The 17,818-nt window shown below is 50.6% G+C and overlaps 1 long non-coding RNA gene across 2 annotated transcripts in view; it reads right to left on the reverse strand.

The window, feature by feature from the left end:
- Window positions 1-3,273: 3,273 nt before the first annotated feature.
- Window positions 3,274-17,818, reverse strand: part of LOC109495115 — a 54,520-nt gene continuing 39,975 nt past the window's right edge. The window contains exon 3 of one of the 2 annotated variants that reach the window (XR_006590978.1): window positions 3,274-7,817. This is a non-coding gene — a long non-coding RNA (uncharacterized LOC109495115). The remainder of the gene's footprint in view (window positions 7,818-17,818) is intronic. The other variant, XR_006590979.1, reaches the window with a different exon arrangement.

Below are 17,818 nucleotides of genomic sequence, written 5' to 3' on the forward strand. Positions count from 1 at the left end.
CACCAAGCAAGTCTTCTCTTTTAAAGACTCACCGTGTATATAATGTGCCACCATAAGTTCTTTTTGTCAGTACTTGAATGGAGCTGCAGCCAGTTGGGGGAAAAAAAGTCTGTTTTTCATCTAGTGGAAAAAACAACCCAATATCAGGGAACTCAGCCATTTGCACATCCGGATCCTCTTACCACAAACGGCTTAAGTGCCCAGACATGCCGCTGATCCCCTTCTAGATGGTTCTGGTGCCAGAGCCAAATGAAATTCCAGGCGGCAGGGGACAGAGCTCTCTGTGGCTTCCTGGAAGTATGGTCATTGATGAGACTTGATATTAGCGGCTTCTGCAAACAGCCAGGACCCTGGTAATTGCTCCTCAGAGCTAGTGCCCAGAGGCTGGGCGGGCAGGTGCATGGAGTAATGGACCGGTACCCAGGGAAGGAAAGCATGGGTGTTGGGGAGGGTGGCCGCGCAATCAATGAGAGGAAAAAGACTTGTGAGTCTGACAGCCATTCAGAGAAATATTCTGAAACTCATCTGCTCTTCTTTCCTTGGGTTTACGGCTTTTTGGCGGTGGGGATGGGGGTGGGAGGGCAAATAAACTTTATGCTATTGAAAAGCCCTGCTGTAATGGCCCCCAGAAGACGGAGGTCGAATACCGAAGGGTCCCAACGGAGCCTCCTTCCTTACTCATGAACTTGTAAGCATGAGAGCAGCTTCTCTCCACGTACCCCGCCCCCCCGCCCCGCCCCCTGACTCCAAGGGTGTCTGCATTCGGTAACGGGTCAGCTGTAGCCTCTGTTCACCTGGCCGGGTTTCCCCGGGTCTCAGTGACCAAAAGCAGCGATTAACTTTTTCTCGCAGCCATCTGCACCTATCCGGTACAAAACACGACTTTTGGTTAAATTAACAAGAAGAGTAATGACGACTGATGACTGCTTATATTGGCACAGTACGTCCGAAGGAACAATATGGTCAGGAAGGCTGAGGGAAGGGCAGATAGCGGAGGTGGGACTGGCCGCTCCTGAAGTTAACCCCCTGTTCGTTGTGCTGCCGTCTTCCTCGGTTCCCCCTCCCACAGAAGCAGAAAATGACGGTGAGCGTTTTCTTGAGGTCCAAAGCTCGTGGAGGCCCCAACCGTCAGCCATTGCAGCTTTCAGCTCAATCGTGACATACTGGGCTCCCCAAGAGCAGCAGGGCCCTCTGACTGACCTCTCTTTCAGGAGGGTCCTGTTTGTGCTGCCCAGGCCACAGCACTGAGAGTCTGGGGCAGGGGCGGGGGTTGGTGAGATTAGTTGGAGACTACCTAGGGTTGCTGTAGCTCCCCCTGTCTGTAAACTTCCAGGAAGCGTGCAAAGCTGGCCTCTGACCTGGAATCAGACCGTGTTCCACTTTTTTTTTTTTTCCCAAGAAATAGAGTCACCTCTTCTTTGGAACATGACGAATATTTCAAACATGAGCACCCAATGGTGTCTCCCCAGCATTCTTCTGCCCCACAGTGCCTGGGTCCTCACGTTGCTTTCTGGCTGCTCAGAATCCCCACAAGGGAGTGCGGACATCTTCTCCCAGGAGGCTTTTTCTTTACACGCAGTGTGGCATGCCGAGTCTCATACCTCTTGCTGAGAGAGCATGGGCTCTCCCACTGGCTAATCTGAAGGACTAGTTCATCAGTTACTAAAGACTGACAAGAATAGTTAGTGATGTGGTGCCTTGATGTGCCTAGATGATACATTTGAACAGGATTTTGACAAAAGCCGAGAGTAGAAATGGGGCACCAGCGGGCACGGGGGGAGATGTCTGGTATAGAAACTTAGCGACAGTTCACAGTGGCTCAGCTGTCAAGAGACCTGACCACAGAGAGAGGAAGAGTGTGTCATTTATTTATTAAAAATTTTTTTCTAACATTTATTCATTTTGGAGAGACAGAGTGTGAGCGGGGGAGGGTCAGACAGAGAGGGAGACACAGAATCCGAAGTAGGCTCCAGGCTCTGAGCTGTCAGCACAGAGTCCAAAGCGAGGCTTGAACCCACGAACCGTGAGATCATGACCTGAGCTGAAGCTGGACACTTAACCTACTGAGCCACCCAGGCTCCCCAGAGTGTGTCATTTAATTGAGCCCCTGCTGGGCTGTCAGACCTCTCTGTGTCTCAATTTGCTTGTTTTCTTCTTCAGTTTGCTTTCTGTAACTCTCTGCATGCAACCTGTGTCTCCGGAAGTAAGCATCAAATTTCTTGTACACTCTGATTCCTCTCTGCCAGGGCTGCTGAGGGAGGGCAAGGTGGGGACATGGGGAGGGAAAGACAGGTGCCTGCCTGGCCATGTGGGACAGTCCTTACAGGAGCTAAGCAGAGCTCCTGTTCTGGGGGTTCAGTGGACCCTTTCTGTCTGGCCAGACCCCCCCACCCACTCCCTGGAATGGCCAGATCACCCTGAGGGGGCCATTCTAGTGGGAGCTGCCAACTATAGCACCTTAGCTCAGGGATTGGCCCAAGGGGAGGGCACATGATTTGAGCCAGGCCAATCAGAGTGCTTCCCTGGGATTTTAAAATTTGTATTCCCTCCTCTTGGGCTGCCAAGCTGTGAGGAGGTGAGTTCAGAGCTGCCATGGCTGAGCATCTTTTTTTCACAAGGAAAAAGGCCATCCACAGTGGGAAATAAAGGAGTTGACGTGTGGAGGGAAATGGAAGCAAGAGACAGGGTGGAGAGGCCTGGCAGTGTCCAAAGTCCCCAGAGCCAGCTCAAGGTGGGGGTGTGGAGAGCAAGGGGCAAAACCAGAAGACGCAGTGGCAGAAACGGAGACATGGTGGGGGTTACTGAAAAGAAATGGGTGGACAACAGCAGAGAATGACAACGGAAAATCACCATGACCTTGACGGGGCAGCTGGGACAACTGTCTGCAGACCAGTGCCCACTGATCACCAGCTGCCTGGAGGGATGCTGTTTTCTAGTTTTCCCAAGGTGCCATTCACAGTGGCCTTGGGAGTCTCTCTCTCTCTGGAACCGTTTAACGAGGGCCAGCCTCTGCCCCTGCCTGTGTACGAGATACAGGGCAAAGGAGACAAATGCAGACTTGTGCTCACAGTGTCTAGTCAATGTGCACGTTACTGTGCCTGTGAGGAGGGTCACGGGAGAACTTCAGGGGCTGAGAGCCCAGAGGAGGGAAGTGTCTGGGTGGGCTTCCCGGAGGAGGCAGCAGGGATAGCGAAGCCTAAGTGAATCACGGCCATCGGGCCCCTCTGAGTCTGCAATATTCATGCCTTAACCAGGTGGAGGCTTTCGTATTGCTCAGTTTTTTCACATCTCTTTTATTTGACCCTAAAAGCAGCCGCTTCAGGAGAGGAAGGCAAATGTTACGACCGCCATTTTATAATGAAATCCTGGAGTATCGACTCTTGAAGTGGCCTAAGGCAAGGGGAGAAAACATCACTTATTGAGCACCTTTTATGTGCTGGGAACTCTGCAACAACCACGTTTACTCTCCCGGTCCACTGCGAGTTTGGTGAACTAGCACTTTCACTGACAGAGAGACTGAGGCTCGGCTGATGCAGGTGAAGAGCTCCCAGCTCTGCGGGAAGCCGTTTTCCAGGCTGGAGCGAGGCTGTCAGGGTTGCCCGAAAAAGAAAACTCCTCTCCTACTAGCTCCACCACCAAAGGGGCCCGACTGGCTCACAGAATGGGAAGGTTCAACGATGAGGTGGATTGCAGGGTTGGTTTGATTCAGCAGCTCAATAAAGCCATCAAGCACCCGGTTTTCCTTCAGGCTCTGCCTTCCAGGGTGGCAGCTTCGTCATCAAGCAGCCTCCCTCGCGGTGGCAAAAGGGCCTCCAGAGTTTCAACCTGGAGCAACCACTACCACACTTTCCTTTTGAGATATGGTAAAATCAGAAAAGCAAAGGTGTGTTTTTTTCCTAGGAGGTTCCTAGCAAATTTTCCTTACGTGTCATTCCCCCAAACTGGAACACAGGTCCGTCCCTGAGGCGGTGTCAGGAATGCTGTGGGCTGACTGGCTGAGCCCTGGGTCACCTGAAACAGTCACCCGTGGCAGCAGGGACGGGATCACCCTGTTTAGAGGGCCAGAGTTCGTCGCATGCACAGGTGGACAGCTCACGGAAGCCCGATGTTTCACGGGAGTCTGGCCCTGTTATGTGCTTGGGCGGGGGACGCTGGCAGGCAGCCGGCGGAGTCCCCAGTGTTGCTGGTGGCTTCTTTTCCACGTTCACAGGACTGAACAAACAGCTTTGCATATTCACGGAAGCAGCAGAGCCTCGGACTGGATGCATGGGTGCATTTCTAGCCTCTCAGGGAAGGAAACAGCTAGATGAAGAGGCTCTCAAAGGATTTGGTGTTCTCGATGGTCTTCTGGAGGACATTTTTCGTGATCCCTGCAAACTTGCGCACAGTCAGAAACGGAGCCCACATCAGGGCTTGTTGTTGCCTAGTTGACTCAGGCACAGGAGCCCTTTGGCAGGTGGGAGGAGGGGAAGGTGGGTGCCTCTGCCTGGGTGCCCTAGGAGCTGACGGCACCGGGCCCCGGGCAGTCATGGTGGTAGGCCAACTCACCCAGGTGGAGAGACTCAGGCACCCAGAGTGTTTGATGAGGTGCTCAACCCCATCTCCCCCAACCCAGAGGGTACATCAACTCTGCTTCCACGAGGTGTGGATGAAGAGAAGGCTGTTAGTTAACTGTGGGCCCCAGGCTGTTCATGCATCCATCCTCTGTTACTGCCAGGAGCCGGTTCAAGTTCACATAGGTCCTGGCCCAGGCAGCGCCCACAGGCTCTTCCCTCTTGCCCCTGGTTTATTTGTCCAGCTCTCATTGTCTGAGCTGCACCTGGGAGTCAAGCCCAGAGCTGAGTGCTGGCCGAGCAGAGATGGGTGGTAGCCCGTGCCCTTGAGCGCACAGGACCGAGGGGGGCAGGAGGGAGACGCTCGGCGGGGTGAGTTGTGGAGCACCCGGGCAGAGAGGAACTTGAGAAGCACTGAGTATCCCTGGAGGTATGTGGGCACCAAGCCATGAAAGGCCGTGGTATGTTTGGGGAACAGAAGTAAAACAAGAGGGTACAGGGACTGGTTGTGTGCAGGGAGGGGTGGTGGCAGCAAATGAGGCTTTAGGGGTAAACTGAGGCTGGACAGTAATGGCCTCAGGAGAGACGTCTCAATGGAACAGAAAATGGAGACGCACGCCTGCAGGCAGATGGGTTCATGGGACCTAATGCATCTGGCAGGCTGTGGCAGTGAGATGGAGGGGGTCGAGGAGGGGGTGGTACAGGCATCAGGGGAGGAATGCTGGGTCAGGCAGAGAGGATTTCCCGTCGGGTGTAGCAGGTGGCAAGAGACAAGGTTACCTTCAATGTACTTGTGTGGCTTAGAAAATCTGGTTAAAAGACACAGGCATGGGGGCCAGGCTCAAGTCGGGAGATGACGGTTCAGCACGCTGTGCGCTTGGGACGTTCCGGAGTGTCCAGAGGGCACGGCACAGATGCAGGGCAAGGATGGGGGCGCAGGAGTTGACACACCACCCTTTTTATTTTGCACATTCCCTTCCAGTGTTTGTTCCCGTGAGAGGCACACGCAGCTCCCCAAATGCAGACAACGTGGGCTGAAGTCCAGCTCCCATGACCACCAGGCACGAGGCAAGTCGCCAGACTGAGCCTTGTTTCCTGGTCCGCGATGCCGGGATAACAGTCTCTACCCCACAAGGCTGTCGCGGGCATTAACTGAGATGATGAGGTCAGCTCTGTGCCTGGCACAGGACGTGTGAGCGGGACACAGCGGCAGCCGCTGGGATGACATATGTGTGTATGCGCTTAGGAAGGCCAGGGCACAATTGCTTTCTGAACCACGCCACTTCCCCGGTCCTTGGACAGGAATGGCCCTGGTGGGCTGCCTCCACAGAAACCAAAGGAAGCGTTGCTCCTGCATTCTCTGAGGGGGCGCCTAGGCTGTCAAGGGGTTCTGGTTTTCGGGGGGTTCCGGTTTTCAGGTGGTTCTCTCTGGGACAGATGTGGCTGGGCTGCTACACAGCAGGGCACGTGGAGAACACAATTCGGTCTCTTGCCTGCTCCTCCCCTCCACCTGCTCGAGGGCAGGACCACTGGATGCAGGGTCAGGTGGTTTTACCTGCTGTAATTAATTCACACGATACAGGATTGTTCCTGAAGAGCCTTTGGAGGGCCCACTGATAGCGGCACCGGGCATCAACACCCCGAACCGTCAGGGCCTCCAATGAGGGGCAGCTGCTGCCTGATCCTCGTGAATGACAAGCACCGCTCAGACATTCACTTTCCCATTTCTCGTACGTTGTGTTCTGGCTTTAGACAATGAGATGCATACGCGGAGCCCAGGAGAACAGCTGATCCACATCTCTGGCTCTGAAGACTCGTGATTTCAGTGGAAGTAATGAGCAGAGACAAATAGTGAAGGCCTTGCCCTCACCACCGGGCTGATGAAACTCCGGCTGCGGGGACCACCTGGGGTCCTCCTACCTCAGGGCCTCCGTGTGTCCAAAGCATCAGGATCTATTTGGCTCCAGCCTCAGTCAGACCTCAAAGGCTGTTCCCAAAAGATCATGCAAAATCCGAGGCACGAATTGGAGATCAGTGGCTAGAAGAAGTGGAATTTTTGCAGTGAAAATTCTGTTACATCTGGTTTGCTCCCATCAGTTATATTTCATACAGTTTCTCTGATACCCCATCAGAAGAATACTGAGTAGGGGGGCTGGTTGTACACCTTTACTCATGCCAACGAAAGAAGGGGAATGCATCTGAGAATCTATGAGACTCTGGCAGGCATGAAGCCCAGCCCATGTGGCAGTTTCTTAGTTTCGTGGACTGATTGACCCCCCACCGCGGACTCAGCACTGTGCTATCTGTGACAAGGCCTGACCAACAGGCTCCTATTGTGGACGACTGGATGGCTTGATGGACTGATGAGAGAAAGAAAAGAAAAATAAAAGAAGAAAAGAAGGAGGGAGGGAGAAAGAAAGAAAGAAAGAAAGAAAGAAAGAAAGAAAGAAAGAAAGAAAGAAAGAAAGAAAGAAAAGAAAAGAAAGAAAAAGAGAGAGGAAGGAAGGAAGGAAGGAAGGAAGGAAGGAAGGAAGGAAGGAAGGAAGGAAGGAGGAACTTGTTCTCGTCTTCACAGGGATTCCTTGGCATGCTGTAACTGACCTGTCTGGTCCTCATCATAAATCCTTAGGTAGAGTCCGTTACAGGGCGTGAGTGTCTGTCTGTCCTCCTGACACCCAGGAGTGAGGACTTCCTGGTTTCCCGTGAGCAGCCTTGAGTTCCTGCGTTTTAGTCCGGCTCCTCTGGCAGAAAGGACAGCACAAGTCTGGGGAGGACTCAGCCCCACGTAGACTTTCTGCCTCAGAGAACAGCAGAAGACTCCCTTTCACTTTTTAGTAGATTCTGCCTTAGGTGGAGGAGGGGGCTGCTCCCCACTCCTGGAGGGCGTGTGCCACACTTGAGAAAACCCCCAGGTGAACCTCGGGAAGGAAGTGCCGGTCAGAGCAGAGAGGCCAGGGGCATTCTTCATCCGAGGAGGGTGTGCGTCCTGGGAGAGCTATTTCCAAGGACCCTTGCTGAGATACGCCACCACCAACAGAACTGAAATCCAGGGCACCCAATTAATCCTGGCTCCCAGCACGTGAGCCCCACCTCCCCCCAGGCAGGGAAGGAGCTCTTCAACAGGCTGGGGGAGAGAAAGCTCAGGGCCTGGGGCAGCCAGCGCAAGGCTGACGCCAGTGGCTGCGGTCAGGGTCAGGACTGCAGAGAAGAGGGTGGGGTCCAATCTGCATTCCTTCCATCGCGTGATCCTGAATTCCTGAATCCCTGAATCGAGAAAGGAAGACAGGGAGGTTCCCAGAGGAATCCACGAGGCCATGCCTATTCTGTTCCCACAGGGAGAGGGATGAACCCAGGCTGGGGATGAGGAACCCTAGGCTGTGACAATCATATTTAAATAGTGGTAGTGGATTTCTGGATGTTTGGAGGTCACTCTGGCTTTCAAGAACGTGGCAGTTCCTGGGTCCTGAGTTCCAGAGTAACCACTGATGATGCGGGGCGGTGGTGGTGGTGGGGGTGAGGGGAGTCTTAGCTTCAATCTAAATTTATATTTCTATTTAGGTTAGCTAATCTAAGAGCAGGCAAGACAAAGCTGTGTGTGTGTGTGTGTGTGTGTGTGTGTGTGTGTTGGGGGAACCCTTGATCCACAGCATTGGCCTTTGCTTTGAGACATTTCTGGCTCGGATTTGAAAGTCTGTGCTGACATTTGTCTTTTTTCTCCATGGAGGCTGCTCTCCCTGTGTCATTAGGACACTGGCACCACAACTATTTCTGATGCTGAGTTCCTTTCTGTCCGGGCCAGATGCTATGGCAATTATCATTAAAAAAAAACACACACACAATCTGATAAAGAACTCGCTTCACAGGCTTAACTAAATTAATAGACTAAGTCTTGTGACCAGATAGACTTTCCTTTTATTGGCTGACACTGGAAAGTTCTCAGGCATCTGTCTGCAAAGAACAAAAGGAGCCTAGATCTCTTTATTTCTGTCCAGATTCGTTCCCCTGCCCCGAAACCCTGGCTCGGTGTAAGACAAGACATTCCACAGAAACAAAATGATTCCCCCGACAAAGGAAGCCTAGTGCCTGTAAGACGCATCTGAAAGGCCAGAGAGAACTGTTTTCTGATTCCATTAGGGGCACCACTGGTTGGGGGAGCAATTTTTTTTTAAAAAAAGTTCCATCTTCACGCGGTATACGGTTTTGAAGTTTTTGCCCCCAATTACTGCAGTGGTGGCAGGATGTGGATTAATTTGGAAATAGGGAAAAACTTCAGGACAGGTGGAGGGGGCCACTCTGGTGGGAGCTGGGGTCTCACTTCCCAGGTAGCAAAGTTAATGGGTATTAACGAGCTGCCAGGGTGGAATCATCAGCTATGCCCTTGGCAACCAGCCCGAACATGGACACAATTTTACAGAAGGCCAGGGGATCCCGTCCTGCCCGGAGAAGCTGATGCCTTAGTTCCCAAGCATCCCTTATCTTGGTTTGCTCCTCCCAGATGATGGCAGCATTGGTGGTGTGAGCCCAGAGCTCACAGCCAGGAGGAGCCTCCCCCACTTGGATGGGAACCAATAGTCTCAGGGTAATAGCATCACACCCCCTCCTTCTGTGTGGGGTCAAAGGAAATGATCCACATAGGATGGGCTGACCCCAGACAACACTGGCCCCCTGCTTCATCACTCATTGGCTGGTGAGCCGTTGACAATTCCCAAGCCTTAGTTGTCTTGTCTATAAAATGGGCACAGCGACAACACCTATATAAAGGGCAGTGAGGGATAAATAAGAAAACAGCTGTGGGAAAAAATGGAAGCTGTAAAATGCTCTTGTGCTTGTGATGTTGCCATTCTGGTTGCTGCCCACTGTGCTGTGTCAAGGGCACCTTTGGAGAAGAGAACGGAGTGGGAAGAGTCCAAGAGGAGCAGAGATTTCTTCTGATACCCCCAACACCACGTTCTCCCCCTACTCCAGTCGCTCTGCCAGCCATTGTTGACCAGAAGTAGGACTCTTCTTCCTTCCTGAGAAAAGTGAGCCTGACAAGCAAAGGAATCCCCCGCTTCCTCTGGGGCTTCACCACTGCTCCCACCTGAGGCAGTTGTGTCCCTGTCCTGTCACGATCACGGACAGTGACCGACTTGATGGTAGGAACCAGGCCACTCAGCTGACGAGTGGTGACAACGTGGTCGCCTTGGCTGCCTTACTGGAGGAGCAGCTGGGCCCCCAAGGGGCCCCCCGGAGATAAAAATTGTTTTTCATTTCTATCTGATTTCCTAGTATCAGTAAATGCCCCCTGGCCGCTACAATGCTGTTAAAAATGCACCAGCAGACCCTGGTGGACACCAATTAACCTCCAAAACAAGGAACAGGAAAGGAAACGTGCTGTGGCAGGAGGCCACCCCCACTCCTTCCCATCCGTGTCTGGAGATGGTGAGGGACACCTTTTTCTCACGTACTGAATGTGTACTAAAAATGAGTAAGAACTGAACAGAACAGTCAGTAGAGATCCAGTGTTCGCTTCTGAATGGTTCTCTGGCAACAGGTAACTGAGCTTGCTCCCAGAAACGGCGCTCTGCACGGATGAGCAGGACACAGTGGCCTCCCTGAGAGGCGTGCCCGGTCAGAGCCGCGCCCCGCGGCGGGGAGCAGGGGTCGTGGATGTGCCACGGGAAGAAGGCAGAGGCTCATCCGCACAATGACCTGCGGGAGGCTGGGGCCGGAGTTCCGGGCCCCCCAAGTGGCCAGAAGACCATTTCCTTGTTGGTCTCTGAGCATACACGGAGCAGCACCTTGTCAGTGGGTGTGATTCCTGTGACGTTGTGACGTCCAACAGCCCCCATTAATTCACACTCGGAGCCAGCATGACTCATGGCCTTGAATCAGCCATTGTTGAGTCTGAGGGAGGCAAATGCAAAAACCAGTGGGAAAAGGTGTTGAGAGGGAACGTTCTGTTCTGTCCTCCCGTGAGAAGTGCCTGTTTGGCAGAGCTGTGGCAGGGACAATGATCTGGGAGATGTCCTTGACAATTCTCAGGCTGTCAGGCTGAGAGGCAGCGAAGATGGGGCCGTCACTGGCAGCTCGTGATGAAAGGAGTAGAACAAGAATCCATTCATTTAGTCACAGCTATTTATTAGGCTTCTCCCCGTGACCAGCACCATTCCAGTCGCTGCAAATATGCCGGCGATCAAGGGACCGTCCTTCTCATGCAGTTTAGCGGGGATACAGACAAGGAAAATGGGTGCTCTCCTATCAGTTTTCCTGAAGCTTCTGGGAGCCAACGCTCAATTCCGTGTAGGTGTGTTGAGATAGTTGGGGAAATTCTACCTTAGTCTGTTCCAGCCGCTACAATAAGAATACCACAGACTAGCTGGCTTACAAACAACACACCTTTATTTCTTGCAGTTCTGGAGGCTGGGAAGTCCAGGATCATGGCACTGGTGTTTAGTAAGAGCTGGCTCCTAGACTGTCTTCTTGCTGTGTCCTCACATGGTGGAAGGGGCTATGAGGCTCTCTGGGGTCCCTTTTACTAGGGCACTAGTCTCATTCATGAGGACAGAACCCTTACACCCTCATGACTTAGTCACCTCCTAAGGGCCTCACTTTTTTTTTTTTTTTTTTTTTGCAAGTTTATTTATTTATTTTGAGAGAGGGAATGCAGCAGCAGAGGAGGGACAGAGAATCCCAAGCAGGCTCCACACTATCAGCACAGGGCCCCACCATGACCTCAGCTGAAATCAAGATTAGGACACTCAACTGACTGAGCCACCCAGGTGCCCCTGAAGAACCCACCTCCTAACACCACCACCTTTGGGGTCGGATTTCAATATAGGAATTTGGGGGGACACAAACATGCAGATATGGTCCCTGCCCTCACAGAGTGGCCTTCTCGTGGAAGAGGTACCCGCGGGCAGTGGTGAGGCATCCTGAAAGATCGGGGAAGTAAGGGCGAGAAGGTTCACCTTGGAGAAGCTGAATTATGGACTCGAGACCTCCTACATCAGAGCTCAGTGCGCAAAGTCACCTTAAGAGAGAGTCGGTCAGCAGGGCTGTAATTGGATTTAATGCGGAACTTACATCAAGAAAGACCGTGCGGTGCAGAAAACAAATCACCGGAGAGGACCCCCTCCCCCGCCTGCCCAGCACAGCTGGGGATTTGGCGCCCTGGTCCCACCCTGCGGCAGGGGTGTCCTTGTGGCCCGGAGGCACTTCCCGGGCTGCTCGTGGGTGGCAGCTTGCACTATTCGTACCCAACTCTTCCTTCCCTCCCTGCCCTTGCTATGCTTTCCCTGAGGCGAGTCTATTCCCAGCCCCGTTGTCTTTGGCCTTGGCTTGCTTCAGCCAGTGGAATGTTCGCAGCCGTGATGTGAGCAGGGGCCTAAACGTGCCTGCGTGTTTGCCTGCTTCTTATGCTTCTGCCATTTGCCCCGAGAAGAGTTTGTCCCAGAAGCCCCTTCAGTCCGGGTCCCCAGAATGAGACACACGTGGAGCTGACCTGACCCCACACTGCAGCCCGAAATAGGGCCTCCATAGTCCACCTGCAAACTTGTGAATGGGGAATGAACACTGGTGGTTTAGGCCAGTGAGGTGTTGGGTTTGTTATGTGACATCATCATATAACACCTGACTGATACACAGAGCCCAATGCGGTGAACACGCCAATCACGAAGTGGCTTAATTGCTCACTGCTGCTCTGGTTCCCGGCTCTCTAAACCACCTTCTATTTACAACTGGCTTCCTGTACAGGGTGCCTATAGGGAGAGGAGGAGCTGGTCAGGCTTATGTTAATATCATTTGTTAGTTTGATCTCCTCATAAATTGTCAAGTTGGCCTTACACACCAGTCTCTTGTGAGTGGTTAAGAGGAGACAAGCCCGAGGCTGATGCTCTCAGAGACGCTGGCAAGGTTTACCACGTGGGGCCGGCGTGTGGCAGACGTCTGTGCCACGTGGCCTGACAGCCAGCCAGCCTTCCTTAAGCTACACTGCCATGCAGCCAGAAGAAACTCCTCAGAGCCAAGTTCACAGATCACTGCAACACCATGTAGCACCACCAAGATGGAACAGTCATGTTTGGTCACAGCGGTAGCTCTCAACTTGGTGAGGGGAAGCTATCATATGGTATCAAGTATCATGGTTTCCAGGGGCAGGATCACAGTGAAGGGGACTGGAGGGTGGGGTGTAATTATGGTAACGTTCCCTGGGCTCCCCCATCACGAGTTGGTGACCGCTGAGTCAACAGGATCGGAAAAGCTTTGTGGGGGGATGCATCATCCAAGATAGGTTTTGGAGGATGGACAGAATTTTGTTAAGCAAAGATGGGACTGCAGGCATTGCAGGTGCAGAGAATGACACAGGCAGGAGTGCGAGTGGGTCGGGGGGATGTACAGGATGCGCTGGGGGAAAGGCAAGGCGAGCTGATCCATGTGTCTAGAGCACAGGACGCAAGCTGACACCGTGGGAGATGTGGGGATGGGGAGTCAGGCCTGTGTGTCGCGGAGGGTCCAAAGGCCTGGGTGCGGTATGAATATTCCGAGGGGCAGGCATGGACCTGGGATCACTGCACCACAGTTCAGGCCCCTTCCAGCCAGGCCAGGCAAGCAGACCAAGATCCCAGGGGCCTATTGTGACCCTGATGCCCTGAGAACCAGGGCCCACACCAGTGGCTGAAGCCCCAGCTGGAGGAACACCTGGTCTGGATCTTGGGGATGGGAGGGAGGCCAGGGACTGGCCTCACTCCATTCTACAAGCCATGATTGGCCTGGCCTGTCTCTGCTCGTCCCTGCATCTGACTTGGCTCTCGGTCTCAGCTCCGGGTGCACTGGTTGTGCGCCCAGTGATTATGGCAGGCTCCGAAGTGTGGCTTAGTGGGTGATGCTTGGGCTGCACCCTTGGCTGGCTGTGGCCCTACTGGACCGGGTTTCTGTTTTGTTCTTCCTTCTCTTTTCTTGGAACAGAGGAGAATGGGGCAGGGCTGAGGTCGGGGAAGACTCTCTCTGTGGTTGCTTCCCCCAACCTCCCTATAATGATAAAGACCCACGTGGCCCAAGAGAGGGGCTCTGGTTCCATGAGCCACGTTGGCCCCATGTAGGACTTGCAAAGAAGGGTCAGATCCTTCTGTGAGCCAAGGCCTCTGCCTGATGATACTTGGCCTCTAGACGTGCAGGCTGTTTCTAGAGAGGACTTTGTCCGGAGAAACCAATCCATTCATTCATGCCCTCATCAAGCATTTCCCGAGTATGGCCAGGCGCTGTGTCAGGTCTTGGCAGGATAGCGACGGCCAAGACAGACAAGGCCTCTGGAACTGACACTTCGGTGAGGCACATCCGGGCCCCCGAGGCAGGTCTGCACCAGCAATAGGGAAAGAAGTCTGGTGTCCCTTTTGGGGTGGGCTGTGGTTGGGCAAGTCTTTAGCTATGGCTGAGGAGGGCCTGGAGCCACTAAAAGGAGCTGCCTGGGTGCACTGCAAACAGCCCCCTCTGCCTGACAAGGGCAGGGGGGGCAGTACGTGTTCCACGGCCCCCTCACTGTCACCCAGGCCTGTCCAGTGCTGGCCTGTGCCCCACCCCGTTTCCAATGCCTCCTTCTTTCCACTCCGCCCCTTCAAGACCTTGAATCCCATTTTAACCAAACTCCACATACATAAAAATGTTCCTATGCTGCACATGGGAGATGGAAGTTGCTTTGCCCTGGTTTACCCTTGTTTGCGAAGCCACTGAGAGGGCTCCACCTCTGATCCATTGGCAGAGCCACCGTCCAGTCAGTCCTGCAAGGAGACTGTGTCCCTCCCACTAGGGGCTCAGATGGGTGGTTTGGCAGGAGAAGCCCTTTGTAAGTTTTTGCGTGGGTGACAATCTGTGGTGAGTTCAGATAAGAGCAAAGAGGCACTGAATAAACAGAAGTCAATTTCCCCATACACTGTCTTGACCTGGTCTTATCAGTAGCAGGTATTTGATACATTCTGGTTGGATTGTTTTTAGGCCTTTCCTGTCCAGAATGCTGCAGTGTCGATGCAGGGAAGACTTGGGAGCCATTATACCACACAGCCCAGCAGCTTCTCAACAGTATGACCCCAAGACAGAAGCTAAGAGCGCCTGGTTTGTCCATTTTTCTAATTAAGGTATCTTTTACACAGAGCAAGATGCACCCTTTTTAGCATATGGTTGGTTCTATGAGTTGCAACAAAGGCCCGGAGTTGTGCAACCATATCATCACCCCAGAAAGTTCCCTCACGCCTCTCACATAGTCAACTCGTGTACCCATTTCCTGCCTCTGGCATCCCAGGTCTGTGTTCTGTTTCTATAATTTTGCCTTTCCGGAATATCGTATACATGGAGTCATACAGTATGTGGCCTTCTTTTTTTTTTTTTTTTAATGTTTGTTTATTTTTGACAGAGAGAGAGAGAGAGAGAGAGACAGAGCATGAGCGGAGGAGGGGCAGAGAGAGAGGGAGACACAGAATATGAAGCAGGCTCCAGGCTCTGAGCTGTCAGCACAGAGCCCGACGCAGGGCTCGAACTCACAGACCACGAGATCATGACCTGAGCCGAAGTCGGACACTCAACCGACTGAGTCACCCAGGCGCCCCAAGTACGTGGCCTTCTGAGTCTGGCTTCTGTCAGTTAGCAATGCATTTGTGATTTAGCCTTGTTATTGGGCGTATCAGTCATTCGTTCCTTTTTATTGCTCGGTAGTATTCCGTGGTGTGGATGGACCACAGTTCATTCATCCCTTTCCTTCTTGAAGGCATTTGGAAGGTTTCCAGTATTTTTTGGTGATTATGAATCAAGATACTTTAAGTGTTCATTTTCAAGTTTTATGTGAACATAAGTTTTCATTTCTCTCAGGTAAATATCCAGACGTGAGATGTGCTGGTCTTATCCTAAGTGTATGTTTAACTTCGTAAGAAACTGCCAAACTGCTTTCCAAAATGGCTATACCGTTTGGTATTCCTGTCAGCAATGTGTTATGCTAAGTGAAATAAGTCAGGCTGAGAAAGACAAATACCATATGATTTCACTCATACGTGAGATCTAAAAAAACCCAAGAACCAAATGAATAAACAAACAAACAAACAGAATCAGGCCTGTAAACACAGAGAACAACCTGATCGTTGCCAGCGGGGAGGGGTTCCGGGGGGGTGGACAAAATGGGTGAAGAAGGGCAGTGGGAGATACAGGTTTCCGATTATGGAATGAGGAAGTCAGAGGGATAAAAGGCACACATAAGGAGTACAGTCAATGATACTGGAATAGTCTTGTATGGTGACAGATGATAGCTATACTTGCGAGCAGAGCTTAAGGCTTAAATGTGTGGAATCACTATGTTGTACACCTGAAACTAATGGAACATTGTGTGTCAACCACACTCAAATAAATTAAAAAAAAAATAGAAAGAACAATGTTAACTAAAAAATTCTTGTTTAATGTCTCCCCAGAATATGAGCCAAGAACACTCATTTAATCTTAGGATATTTGTGGTGGAAAATTTTAATTTAATTTCTATATTTAAACTATAAACTCCTTTTATAAATTAAAAACAAAACAAAACAAAAGCAAAACACCCCAGACCCCCACAGTGCATGAGAGTGTCAGCTGCCCATCCTTACAGGCATTCAGTGATGCCAGATTTTTGTTGGTTTGAAGCCACTCCAATAGGTAATCAGTGGCATCCTGCTGTGGTTTGAATTTGCATTTCCCTGATGACTAATGATGTTGAGTACCTTTTCATGTACTTATTTGCCATGTGTATATTTTCTTTGGTAAATTGCTCAAAACTTTAGCCCATTAAAAAAATTAGATTGCGTTTTGAGGTTTTTTTGTTTGTTTGTTTGTTTGTTTTTTTAGAGTTCTTTATACCTTCAACACACAAATCCTTTGTCAAATATATTGCAACTATTTTTGCTTTGGATACTCAGGTTTATCTCTTAGGACAGTTTAAAATAAGCAAAAAAAAAGTTTTAAAAATCTTTACCTTCTCTTAAACTGTTCTTGGAGATCTTAATTTCTTCGTGTAGATCCAGATTTCTGTCTAGTACCATATTCTTTTTCCTGAAGAATTTTCTTACACTATACATCTGCAGATAATGAATTCTTTCTGCTTTTTTTTAAGGTGTTTATTTTATGTTTATTTTTTGAGAGAGAGAATTCTAGGGTGACAGGTCTTTTTCTTCCAATACTTTAAAGATGTTAATCTGTTATCTTCTGGCTTCCATAGTTTCTGATGAAAAATCTTCTACAATCACACCTCTGTATATAACATGTCTGTTTTCTAGTTGCCCTCAAGATACTGTCCTTATCATTGGTTTTCGGAAGTTTGAGTAAGACTTGTCTGAGTTTTTTGTTTGCATTGTGGGGAATAGGCTATTTATTCTGGTGTGGCCCACTGACCTTCTTGGGTTTGTAATTTGATGTTATTTTATTTTTGGAAAATTATTGGCCATTATCTCTTCAAATATTTATTCTGCCTTATTGCCTCTCTCTTTACCTTCTGGGATTTCAACTACACTTGTTAGACCATTCGTTATTGTCCAATATCTACTGGATGCTCTATCCTTCAACATGGTTTTTTGCTCTTTTTAAAACTCTTCTTTGTGTTTTAGTTTGGGTAATTTCCATTGACCTCCCTTAAAAGTTCACTTTTATTTTCTCAGTAGTGTGAAGTATTCTGATAAGCTCTTTGAAGGCATTTCTCTTCTCTTTATTACTATTTTTAAAAATTCTGACACAGTTGATTTTCTAATAGTTTTCATCTCTCTGCTAAAATTTCTCAGCTGTTCATGAATGTTGTTCACCTTTCTCACCAGATCATTCAACATATTATTCATATTTATTTATTTAATATTTTAAAGTTTATTTATTTTTTGAGAGAGAAAGAACACACGTGGGGGAGGGGCAGAGAGCGAGCACATGAGAGAATCCCAAGCAGGCTCTGCACTGACAGCTTCCCGTGGGGCTCGAACCCACAAACCCCTCAGGGATGATGACCTGAGTGGAAATCAAGAGCTGGGTGCTTAACTGATGGAGACACCCAGGCACCCTTATTTATAGTTATTTTAAAAATCTCTGTCTCCTAGTTCTAACATCTGGGTCGTCTCTGAGTCTGGTTCTTTTTATTATTATATCTCTTTGCAGGGAATTGTTTTTCACTTGCTTTGTTGAATGTCTTATAATTTCTGGTTGAATGCCAGACACGGTATGTAGAACAGTAGAGACTGAAATACTTATGCCTGCAAATGGGCAAGCCTTTTCTTCTGCTTGGCTGCTAGTGTGGGGGGTGG

The sequence above is a fragment of the Felis catus genome, chromosome E3, assembly GCF_018350175.1.
Source record: "Felis catus isolate Fca126 chromosome E3, F.catus_Fca126_mat1.0, whole genome shotgun sequence".
Lineage (NCBI taxonomy): Eukaryota > Metazoa > Chordata > Mammalia > Carnivora > Felidae > Felis > Felis catus.